The sequence below is a fragment of the Ciconia boyciana genome, chromosome 8 (assembly GCF_034638445.1).
Source record: "Ciconia boyciana chromosome 8, ASM3463844v1, whole genome shotgun sequence".
NCBI classification, from domain to species: Eukaryota; Metazoa; Chordata; class Aves; order Ciconiiformes; family Ciconiidae; genus Ciconia; species Ciconia boyciana.
Genome location: NC_132941.1, coordinates 39,031,373 through 39,042,985, shown reverse-complemented (window position 1 = coordinate 39,042,985; position 11,613 = coordinate 39,031,373). Strand labels below are relative to the sequence as shown.

At 41.5% G+C, this 11,613-nt stretch overlaps 1 long non-coding RNA gene across 1 annotated transcript; it reads right to left on the bottom strand.

Annotated features, from left to right (window-relative positions):
• Positions 1-801: 801 nt before the first annotated feature.
• LOC140655506 (uncharacterized) lies at positions 802-11,278 on the bottom strand. The gene is made up of 3 exons (XR_012043790.1): positions 11,070-11,278; positions 6,564-6,677; positions 802-3,099 (listed from the first exon to the last, which is right to left on the bottom strand). It is a non-coding gene; the product is annotated as an uncharacterized lncRNA (long non-coding RNA).
• Positions 11,279-11,613: the final 335 nt, after the last annotated feature.

Sequence of the window (11,613 nt, the reverse complement as noted above, 5' to 3'; positions counted from 1 at the left end):
CATTGCAGTTATAGTAGCAGCTGCTATTTTCTCTTGTTCTAAGCACGCATTCTCTGCTGCTCTATTCCTATCCCTCTGCATATCCAGTTTCCAAGGGAGAGCTGTTAAAGGGTTATCTTGAAGGGAGATCTCCCCTACTTCACTGGGCCTTTCCTGGATAGAAATCCAAGTGGATTTTGAATGTAAACTTTCTTCAAAAACATCAGGAATTGTTTTGTGGAATATTCTGAAGCAAGTCCTCTTACCCCCATAATTCAGCTTGGTTTTTGTGTGATTCGGTCATGTTAATCTATTATTACCTGTTAGACACTACTATCTAATATGAATACTAGATTGCTTTAAAAATAAATAGTGTCTTACTCCTTATATACCAATAAAGAAAGTAAGTAATTCCTGTTAATAACTTGTATCTGGTAACCTGGCTGCACTACTAAAGCCTTCCTGGCGTGCCCGCCCCCCCCCCCCCCCTAGATTCTGAAAAAGATTTTAAAAATTAAGTTGCTCAACTTTTCTACTTCTGATCATATAGGTAGAAGTGAGAGTCTAATTTGACACAGATGGTAAGTAAATGGTTTCTTAAGCTTCTACTACTAGGACTGTAGAGTTTCAATTGATAAGCTTCAAACAAATTTTAAAAGCCTGGAGTATAATAAATTTAGAGTTGAACTCAGGGTTAGAAGCAATAGATTGCAAATGCAAGGTATAGCAGGAGATAACACTGAATAAATGTTTATTCTGTTTTTTTAATCTTGTGTACATAGATGAACTACTGATTTTTAAAAACATGAATTGAAAGTACATCACAAGCCTACTGTAAAAGAAAACAGGAGCAGAGTATTAGTAAAATATTCAGATAATAACAGACTCAGAGGAAACTGTAAATGTCAGAATGGGCTGAGAAATAATTATGGAAATAAGATGCTTGAGTAAGAAATCAACAAATTTGATTTGCCATGGATCATTGCAGCTTATATGCTGTCATTCTTTTATGGAAGGATAGTTAGAAACTAAAAAATACAGGAGGGTGGCAATAATGTCATAGCTTAGATATGTTTATTCAATGTTCTGGCAACGAAATACACATGATGCAAGCTTGGGGTAGTAGGTGTAGAAGGTAGTGATCAAAACTGGTCATTGAATTGATATTCAGTACCCAGTTGTTATATTTGGATAATATGGACATATATAGAAAATATATGTAGAGGAAAGATTAAGCACCCAATTAGCACTTCATATAGTACATTAGTAGAGCCATGAAGAGGGAATTTAGTTTTTTCAAACCCTCAAAGAGTTGAAGTCTCCCTGCAGAGAATTCAAGGCAAATGCTGGCAAATACTTGACGTACACAAACATTGGTGAGTGAAGTGAGTAATTAAATAGTGCTATAATAGAGACTAACAGGCTGTAGTCAGGAAAAGGAAACTTTTCTACTCTGCTGATGGTGAACTCTATTAGACTGCAAAGATGGAGGCACTTCTTCCGATACAACTGTATTTTGGCTGGAGCATGAGTAAATGTACAGTTGGGATCAGTCTTGTTTTGGCATGGAATATAACTAGACAAATCAATTCTATTTCTTGCCCATTTCTAGCATCTATGATGTCATTCCTGTAAAAATATTTCACTATAGATAAAAATCTCTCCTCTGATACATTTCTTCAGTGTACTGCAGGGGTGGAAAGTCACCATGCTGAGCTGTCAGTGTCCTGGAGAGTAAAACCTTCCTTTACTATGCATCATAGGCAATGGCAGGCCATGATGTGGGCTGCAATGGTAATTAGGTTTTATAGCATGTGTATCTGTGGTCTTTTTACAATCTATTGCCAGAATGTACTATTTTAAGAGGTGAGTATGTGCCTGTTGAGGATTGATCTGAGCTCACCAGCTAGGGTCTTGCACGCTACCAAACAGCTGTCAGAAGAGAGAATTCAGCTCCAGTCCTGTACTGAATTTCATGCAAGCAGCCCCTGCACCCTGTTTATGGATCTGCCTGCACAGAGCTCGCTGAGGGACTCAAGCAGGCATCAGGTTGTTCCCTGTAGCTGTTTTTCATTGTGTGTGAAGTGAGATCTTTGAAGCTGGATACAGGCTGGTGGCTTACTGATGAAATACTCTGTTGCCAGGATCCTTGGAAATGCCAGAAAGAAATGATGATGATGTTTCTATACATTTTCTTAAATTCTTGCTTTGAATCAACTTCCCAGATGTTAAGTTTAGAGAGCAATGTCCTGCAGGACGATGTGTTGTTTCTGGCTCAGCTTCGTCTAGGTCTTCCTTTCCCCATGGCAGGAGCAGACAAGCCAGGCGCCTCCGATGCAGAGCCTCCTCTGGGGCGATCGTAACGCAGAAAAGCACCGGGAGGGAGGAGGGAGCAGCCCTCGCCCGTCCCTGTACGGCTGGGACTCCCCGCTGGCTGCGGGGGCTGCAGCTCCCGCAAACGAAGGCTGCCTTCATCCCCTCCTGCTGTTCTGTCCTACGTACTGCAAGAGCTTTCTCAGAAGAAAGGGGTTTGTTAATTCTGCATAACGATCCCAACTTTGGGGACTATCAGGTTCTATCAATTAGTCAAAAGTCGTGCTTTATAATTCAGCTTCACATCCAGAGAACAGCTATATCTCAAGATCGTGTCCCACACCGGGACAAACCTGACAATTTCAGACAACTTCTTTGTTGTCTTTGAGATGCTCCAGAGATGCTCTGTGGCCAGGCAGCAATAGAAATGTGCACAAGGGATGGATTATCCTGGTTTGAACTGTGATTCCAGCAGTCTTGGAAAAAGTGAGACCTATGCCAAGTCTTCAGGTGTAATTTCAGTGATACTTGGCTGATGCAAACCATCTTAAAATTATAGCCCTCTCCTCTGCACCAGTTTCATAGATCATCATCAGGCCTTTCAGATGGATATCTAAATTGCATCTCCACTTGAACTGATTTAAAAAACCCCTAAATCTGTGTTTCTCACTGGTCGTTTCCTTTACACTTCTCTTTGTAATTTCCATGCTTTTGGTGTTGCCCTCTCTTCAGAAAGATCCTTTCAAAATACAACATATTAATGGAAGACTCTTGAAGATGTTAGTTCCTTTGAAAACACTACTTTATCTGCAATATAGAGGAGAAAAACAGAGTTATAGTAAATCACTGGACATGTTTGCCCTCTGAATAACTCAGAAATTTCAGAAAATTGTATGGGGTGAGGAGCAGCCTGCTGTTCTGAGCATAGGTGAAGCAGTTTGTGGAAAAGGAATAGTGATGCCAGTTTTTAACAGCTGGTTTGGGAACTGCTGCCTGAATACCTGTGGGTTCGTTAGAAAGGATTTGTCGGTACTGAGTCTCTGGTAACTTCATATTACGGGACTCAACAAGTGCTAGCGGAGCTACTCTGACACAGTGAAAATTGCCTTGACAAGCAATGGACAAAAGACAAAACTAAAATGCTATATCCGATCACTTTACATTTAGGGATTTGAAAACCCAGTTTAAATCCTGAGGTGGTTGCTCTCTGAATTCAACTTGTTTCAGCTGTGGGCCTGAGTTCAGGTTCTGAAGAACTCGATAGAAAGATGACAAAGGTTTCAGTCAGGAGTGCTTTCCTTCGGCTTTGTACTGTCTGACTCTGTTGCAATAGTACAGTAGTAAATCAGCTCAGAAGGCTTATACATACAGCTTGTGTCTTTGAAAAAGCTTACTGTGTTGTCATGTGCAAAACAGGAAATGTGTAATGGTATGAACCCCAGAGGAGCCGATCCAGGGCAAACTCTCCTGACCTTGCGGAAAACACATCCATCCGAACCTCGCAGTGAAATGGAAACATACAAGTTAACCACAGAAGTTAAGAAATATCCTCGTCTGCATTGTATTGCTTTAACATGGAAAGTTTTTCACATGAGAAGCCGAGCGACAAATAACACAGCCTGCAAGCTGATGCCACCATGCAACTCTCTTCGTGTTGTTTTTCTTTGTCTTGGAAGCAATACCGTACCCCAGTTTGTTTTCATTTTGCAAGCAAAGTGGTATTTTGGAGTGAATGACATACTTTCATATTTACACACTATTAGATATTGTTGCTGTCTCCAAAGAGTAAGAAAAATGTAAATACCAAGGAGGGAGAGACATGATTCAAATTAACCTGAGCAGGCAAAAGCTAGATCATTAGTAAAAAATGGGTAGAGATTTGATTGAGAACAGATATTTTGCTCCAGTAATGATCTCTTCTGGACCAGACCAGTTCTCCACTCTGTAATTTTGCACCTGTCAGAATGAACACAAGGCATTCTTAAAACCAAGTGATGTTTCACTCTTGTCTTGCACAGGTATAACAATAGGATCCAAATGCTGCTCTTAGTGATATCTCAGGTCATGTTCCTTAACATACAAGGCCAAGGTTTTCTTTCATATTAAACTAGAATTAGGGGAGGAATACACTATTTGAAACTCAAAAAGCTACATGCTAGTTTTCATATAAGCTAATAGTTATAATTAATTCTTTTCAAAAGGCCGGGGAATAGATTTAAAGTTAAAAACCATGTAAACTTTGGAAGTTTTATATATTCCAACTATAAAGCCTACTACATAGAGATGTGCTAAACATTTACAGACAGACTAGTATTAATATCTTCCTTTAAAATTTTGGTTGTTTCAGTAGTGTGTGTCTTCACCTACTGATTGAAACAATATTACTTTAGCAGCCTTTCTGTTAAATACAATGCTGAAGTTATTCAGTGCAACATAAACATTTAGCTCTGCAGTTTAGTCTGTAAACACTTAAAAGGTTGGAATGTTTATCCAAAATGGCCAGACGTCCAAAACTTGCAAAGCTGATCTGTTTGCAGTGTTAACAAGGAGTAGAAAATGAAGAGTTTTACTCATTCGAAAGCGAAGAAGAAGAAAAAACCACCTCATATTTGGCTCCCATCAACAATTAGGTGGTTTTGTTTCAGTTCTGAGTTTCCTTGGCACTAGTTTGTCCGTCATGAACTGATCTCAGAAGAGAATTGGTTTGGATTAGGACTGCTGCTGGAATCTCAGTGTAAACCCAGGTCCCAGTGAAAGGAGGGGAGGGGACTGATGCAGGTAATACTGCTTTTCTATTTTTATTTTTTTTAAAGGCTCACTATGATATGTCAAGCTGAAAAAACCCAGAGGTTTAGGAGTTGCTTCATGAGCACTGAAGTCTTAACTGCTATAAAAATGGCGATTTGTGTGGGGAGGAGCTACTGTCACACAGAAGTGACCGTAACCTCATATTTTTGTCCTTATGATACTGCTAGTACATCACCATACCTCTAGGCAAGTAAACATGATTGTTCCTCAGTTACTTAATATTTCCATAGAACTCTGCTAGCCCTAGCAATATATTGTAGTTGTAAAGAGTTTACTTTGGTGTAGTAAGTATAAATGTTATTTCTGCTTATTTTTATCTTCCTTCAATGTACTAAGATGCTGAGTCCAAGCTAATCTGGAACATGATTCATACCATCATCAGATCAGCTTTAGAAATCCTCCCATCAAGTCAGAAGGAAACTGGCCACTTCAGGTAGAGGGTAAGCAGCAGAAACAGTAACAATCCAAACAATGGCTCCAAAATACTAAATTAACGTTTTCATAGTTCAAAAGAAAGTTTGGTTCATGTTGTGATGAAAGAGCAAGTGAAGTTGGGAAGGTCTTACTGTACACAAGTTAGTTTGGTTGTGATTAAAATTGCACAATATTTTAATGAAATTACAACATAGAGGAAAGTTGCAGCAGGGGTTAACTGAATAGCTGCTGTTTGACAAGCTCTGACTACAACATCAGGAAAGGACTCAAACGAGTTTTACAGTTAAACATTGATTTGCCAACAGAGGGGAACTATATAGTTATCTGACATAATTCTGAATGTGTTTAACGGTAATTACTCTCATAGGTGTTTCATAGCTGTGCCCATAGATATAATTGCTGTACTGACACAAACGGCCACTTGAATTCTCCAGTGCACTTCTAGTGATTGGATGTCTGATATTACCCCATGTTTTGATCTGCTAAATACCCTGAGGTGACTTTATTTTGCAAACCTTTTTCATTCTTGCTATTAGTGCAGTGATAGTTGCACAGCAGGGACACAGTCATTATTTGAAACCTCCGTGAATATTCACGTCGATAAAGCTTTGGTAGGCAGTAAAAGGACGCCCTCTATTGGCAAATCTATGTGTAACTATAAGATAAAATTAGAATTACTGTGTGCATGTATCTTCTTGGGATACTTGAGTTTTGTGAAATCTCAACAATTCCATTAACGCAGTTGAGATTAAACAAGCAAACAAACAAAACCAACTAGTCACAATCTGCAACTGAACTGTAAACTTTGACACCTCCATAATACTGGGCTATTTACATCTGAGCATCACATACAATATTTTCTCCTAATACATTTTTAATTCCCTGTTGTAGGATTAAATTAAAATTGAAGGAAGCAGGAATGTCAGTGGCTTATATTTGTGGGTGTTAAATATTTGTGGAGGTGAAATAACACAACTATTTAAAGAAAAGACAAAATGCCTTGTTTCCAGGAGAGGGCTCTGACTCACCATGTAATGTATTTTAATAGACTGAAGGTCTGAATCTTACACGTTAGCATTGGGCTGTCACTCCTTTGTGCTTTGAGCCACCTCGGATATTAGGTTTTGCCAATGGCAGCTGCTCTGTAAAAATCAACAAAGTTGGTTTGTTGTTGTTTTTTTTTTCATATTGCTCCTAAATATGAAAATGCAAGTCTAGTTCAGGATATAATGAGGCTCCCTCCCTTACAACTTCAATCAAAGGAGGTTTGCAGGGCTTTAAAGTAAGGGTGAGGGGTGCAAAACAAACCAACCAACCAAAAAAAAAAAGCGTTTGAGACCAACTGTAACCATCTAGGACTGGCTGAGTTGGAGAGACAAGGAAAGAGAGAAGAATTCCTTGGCAAGGGTGAATTACCATCACACCTGAGCCTGTGTTTTGCACGTGTTCCCCTGGCTCCACACGCAGAGCTGCGGTGAAAGGACATTGTTGGGTTCCTGGGTGAAGCTGCAGAACGGACCTGTGCGATGCAGCACGGCCACCCCGTGCTGCACGGCTGTGCTGCTCGCTCCCCACCAGGAGACTCCGGCTCCCTGCAGTTTACAGGCAAGGAAAGATGTCTGTACTGATTCAAAGTGTCAGCTGAGTAGGCAATGTTTGTTGGAAAAACTCTCTAACTTTAGATCTGAATTTACCTTCTTCTCTTTATACAAATACTGCCTCATTACTGCCAATACCAAGAACATAAACCTGATTTTATTCAGTTTCAGTTAAATATTGCGTCATCCAGCTCTCTCAGGATCTGGTCCCTAGTCCATGGTTGGGGTGCTTAGCTGGGAGGCTGGGACACCTATGAAAGGCAATCTTTCAGTGCTTGCTTTCCGTATTGGTTGCAGAATATTTTGAGCAATCTGTGCTAAAGATGGCTTGAATGACATGGTTTTCCCTGAATGTGGAAAAGGCTCCTGAGTGAGTCAGGGCTGAGTCATGGGAAGATTATACTACTTCTACGTATGAGACCTAGTTTATTATGTTCCAAGAGTTATGCCCCAAAGAAGTGTTTTGCCACAGCAGGACGCTGCTGCAGCTGGAGGCACGGTTTGAGGAGGTGCTGACCCGAATCGTTACTGAGGTGAAGGAGCCCCTCAGTGCTTGCTGTGCACAGATGACCCCTGCAGGCATTAGATTCAATGATCAGAAGGTCTGACAAGTTACACTTTTAACTACAGTTTGAACTGTGTTTTGGTAGTCTTGGGATTTTTTTTTTTTATTAAGCCTTTCAATTTTGACTAATAATTACAAAGAATTGTATACATAGGATATTTATCTTTATGTAGTCCTCTTGGTTTTTATCCTCACACTGAGGATAGAGGAGTGATGTTTATCACCAATTTTAGGGAAGGAATCTGAAGCACAGACAGGCTAAAGTCACATACTAGGCCTATAGTGAGCCAAAATTACCCAAATCTTCATGTTCACTGAGTAGTCATATTTTCAGCTCCATGACTGTTTTGACATACTTAATATATGAATAAGCTATAGGCACTGCTTTCCCCACAAAATTACCACACAAATAATAAAGAGGAGTGTATAGTAGATGAGGGAATAGAAGGATAGTTCAATATGGTGTATCCTAACATAGGATTTAAAGGTGAGGAGAGAAGAGCAGAAGATATGGGAGAAGGTTCAGGTCTAGTGAACAGCAGAGTAAAGGCGAAAAGCTGTGGATGCATGGCCTGACAGGAGGAGCTGTAAGGTGTCAAAGCCAGAATCAAGGGGAAACAGAGCTTTGTGAGTGAGTGACTCCAAATCCCATCCCTTATGGGAATCTATTAGAAGCACAAAGTGATAAGAAAGTAAGGAGGAGGTAATTACAGACACATTGCTGTAAGACAAGAGTATGGAATAGTTACATAGGAGGCAAGGGGATCTAAGAATTGATATTTGTTTTCCAAAATTGTTTCCCAAACTGTATAGTGTGACGGGTGCACCCACTCTGAGCTAATGGTACTTTGGTTCAGGCATCACAGACAAATAGGCCTGACTGAAGCCAACGCTGCTGTGCAAACCTTGAGAAATTGTGCTAAGCCGTATCTTCTCGGGAACCTAAGGAATTTAGGTCCTGTCTTATCAGGAGCTAACAGCACCAGCCTGAGCTGGGACCAGAGGAAACTGAAACTGCTACGGCTGCACACCTGCACGTACACCGAAGGGGAGTTAGACTGCGAGTCAATCACTTTATGCTACAAATACCTGTAGCCCCCAGAGCCCATTGAGCTCTCCTGCACGGCAGCGGGCTGCATGGCGGTGATCTCCCCTTGAGCAGGGATGCCTCTCAAGGTCGAGAAATCCCTTGCCCAGCATCTGATATCTACAGCGAGGTAAGCGACATTTTATATGAGATCTAAAACATACTGTATACAAGCTAGCTTAATAATTAGAAGTGTAGTAAGTAGCAGATGTGACGGATGCACTCGACTCCTTGACCAAACTAGTGGTAGTTTGGGTCAGGCCCCAAAGGAGGTAAAGGTCTAGGCTGTGAGCAGGCCATGACCTTCTCTAGTTCCAACCTGTTCTTTGCAAACCTGCACAGGAACAGGGTGACATGGTGAGCTTTGATGTATATAAGCTTGGAAACTGGAACACTGACCATGCAATTAACACATGAATAGCAGGTGGTTCTTCCAAGACTCATTTGTCAAGGAACAAAGAAAGTTGTGGGTACAAGGAGTCTCAGGCATACCTTTCCCATCACATGTAATTTGACTACGAGCCAACCACTTTATTCCATAAATATGACAGCATGAGTGAGCCTTTTTTTGAGCTCTCCCTACTAAGCAGCTGGCTGCACGGCAGGGATCTCGCCCTGATTTGGGATACCTCCTCAAGGTTACTCCTCAAGGTTGAGAGACCCCCTTACCAACTGCAGATCTTTGGTAAGTGACCAATATTGCACCTAACCTTGTATCGCAGGGCATTAAGATCTTGTATTGGTAACTTCAAATCATTATTGTATCCTCTGTGCAGTAAGTGATAGATTGAACCTTGCCATCAGACTTTAAGCCTCACTTTTACAACAACTTCAATAAAACCACTTTTGCTGCTACCTTTGGCGGTGGTTCTTTAAGCAGTCTAAATCTCCCCTGCAACAGTAGAGTGTTTGATCACCATTTAATTACAGTTTGATTACTGTTTAATTACCATTTAATAATTATCATTTAATCACCATTCAGTCATCATTTAATCATTGTTTAACAAAACCTTTTTGTTAACCCCACAACGATGACTTCTCTTAATAATTCACCTGCGACAAAAATTGGCGTAGTCAGCAGGATGGCGGGTTCAATCACTGACTACTTACGGAGGCACAGAGTTAGCCCTTCACCGAAATTTTCAGAAGATTGGGTGTGCGAAAATTGGGATAATTGGAATAAGGTAGAGGAACAGCTAAACCTCACAAGAGGGAAAATGAAAGATGGTAAAGAAAAGGCAATAATATGCAAAATGTTGGGAACGTGTTTGGAAGCTATCTGTCAGTATAAGGAATGCAAGGAGAGGGAGATGCAAATGTTACAAGAGGAGGTTGAACAAAGAAAGCAACAAGAAATGCTGTTATCTCTGCGAATAGAACAATTGTTGAAAGAACTGGGGGAGGAAAAAGAAAAACGCAGAAAGGTAGAGGATAAACTAGAACTCATGATAACTCAGGCCCCCAACCCCCCAGATCCTGTAAAAATCTGTAAGTTAATTGTGTCCCCAGAAGATTGGGACGGAGATATTTGGGAGGACTCCGATCAAGAATTTAGCAAGGAGAGCAAATTAGATGAATTGGAATTTAAGGTAGCCCCTACTATTAAAACTGAGGTATCTGCTGGAACCCAAAGGAGCAAACAGAGAAATACCACAAGGACCATTCCATGGGACCCCCTTCAACTGGCTAATCTGCAAGAAAAATATGGGCGGAAAACTGGCGAGAGCGAGACTGAATATCTGTGGCGCGTCTCCTTAACTGGAGGAGACGACATTATGTTAGATCAAGGCATAGCGGCTGGCTTTTGGGGACCAGGAGTGTTCTTGAATGAGGGACCAGACCCTCACACCGAGCCACACTCTATCACGCGACGAGTGGCATATTGGGCAGGGGGCATAGACCCTCGTGACAGGGGGCAGCCCACTGCTATACCAATAAGATCATTAAGCGAAGTTTCTACTGCCGTTACAAAAGCAGCCTGCCTCCAGGCTATGAAAGACAGGGGTGCACATGGTAATTACCCTATCGCTGCCCCTGTAGACCCCCAAGCTATGAGACAACTGATAAAGGGAGCCCCTGCTGTCTTAAAACCATACCTCATTGCAAAAAGGGATGAAGTAAGACAAAACATAGAGCATAACACTCAGAAGGGTCAGGACAGCCTCCGGCCTGTCCTGACCTGGGCAGAACTGATGCATGGCATTGTCAATCATGGTCGAGAGATAGGGTGGGACAAACTGACACCAGCTGGGCGATGCCGAGCTGAAGCAGACAGCAGACATACCTGGCAAGTAAAACGGACTCCCCAGAATCCCCGACACGTTCCCCAATCTCGTAAACTCCCTGGTGAGGTAGTGGACCCCCGAAAAAGGCGTAATGAGCTGTGGAGAAAAGCCTTAGCACTAGGCATACCTCGGGTAGCCATACAGCACCAACCAACTGGGATTATACTTAGTCTGATCCAGGCTTTTGAAAAACAAAGGATATCAGGGAATCGGGAACAACCCAAACAACCGTCCACCCCCAGAGACCATGTGAATAACCCTTTCAGCCCTCTTAAGGAGGAACTGCAAATCTTGAAGCCAAAACATGAGTGACTCCCAGATGGCAGCTTGGGCTGTCTGTCCAGAGGATTGAAGCTTATCAATAGGATAACACAGACAGCCCTCACATTTATGTCCCAATCAGCCCCCAAAGACAGCTAGTAAAATTTTTAATTGACACAGGAGCTCAAATTTCAACAACCTCAAGTTTGGGTGCCCAAAGAACTCAGATTAAGCTGGCTGACACAGGGTTAAAATAACAGGATTTACCGGCAAAAGTAAAAC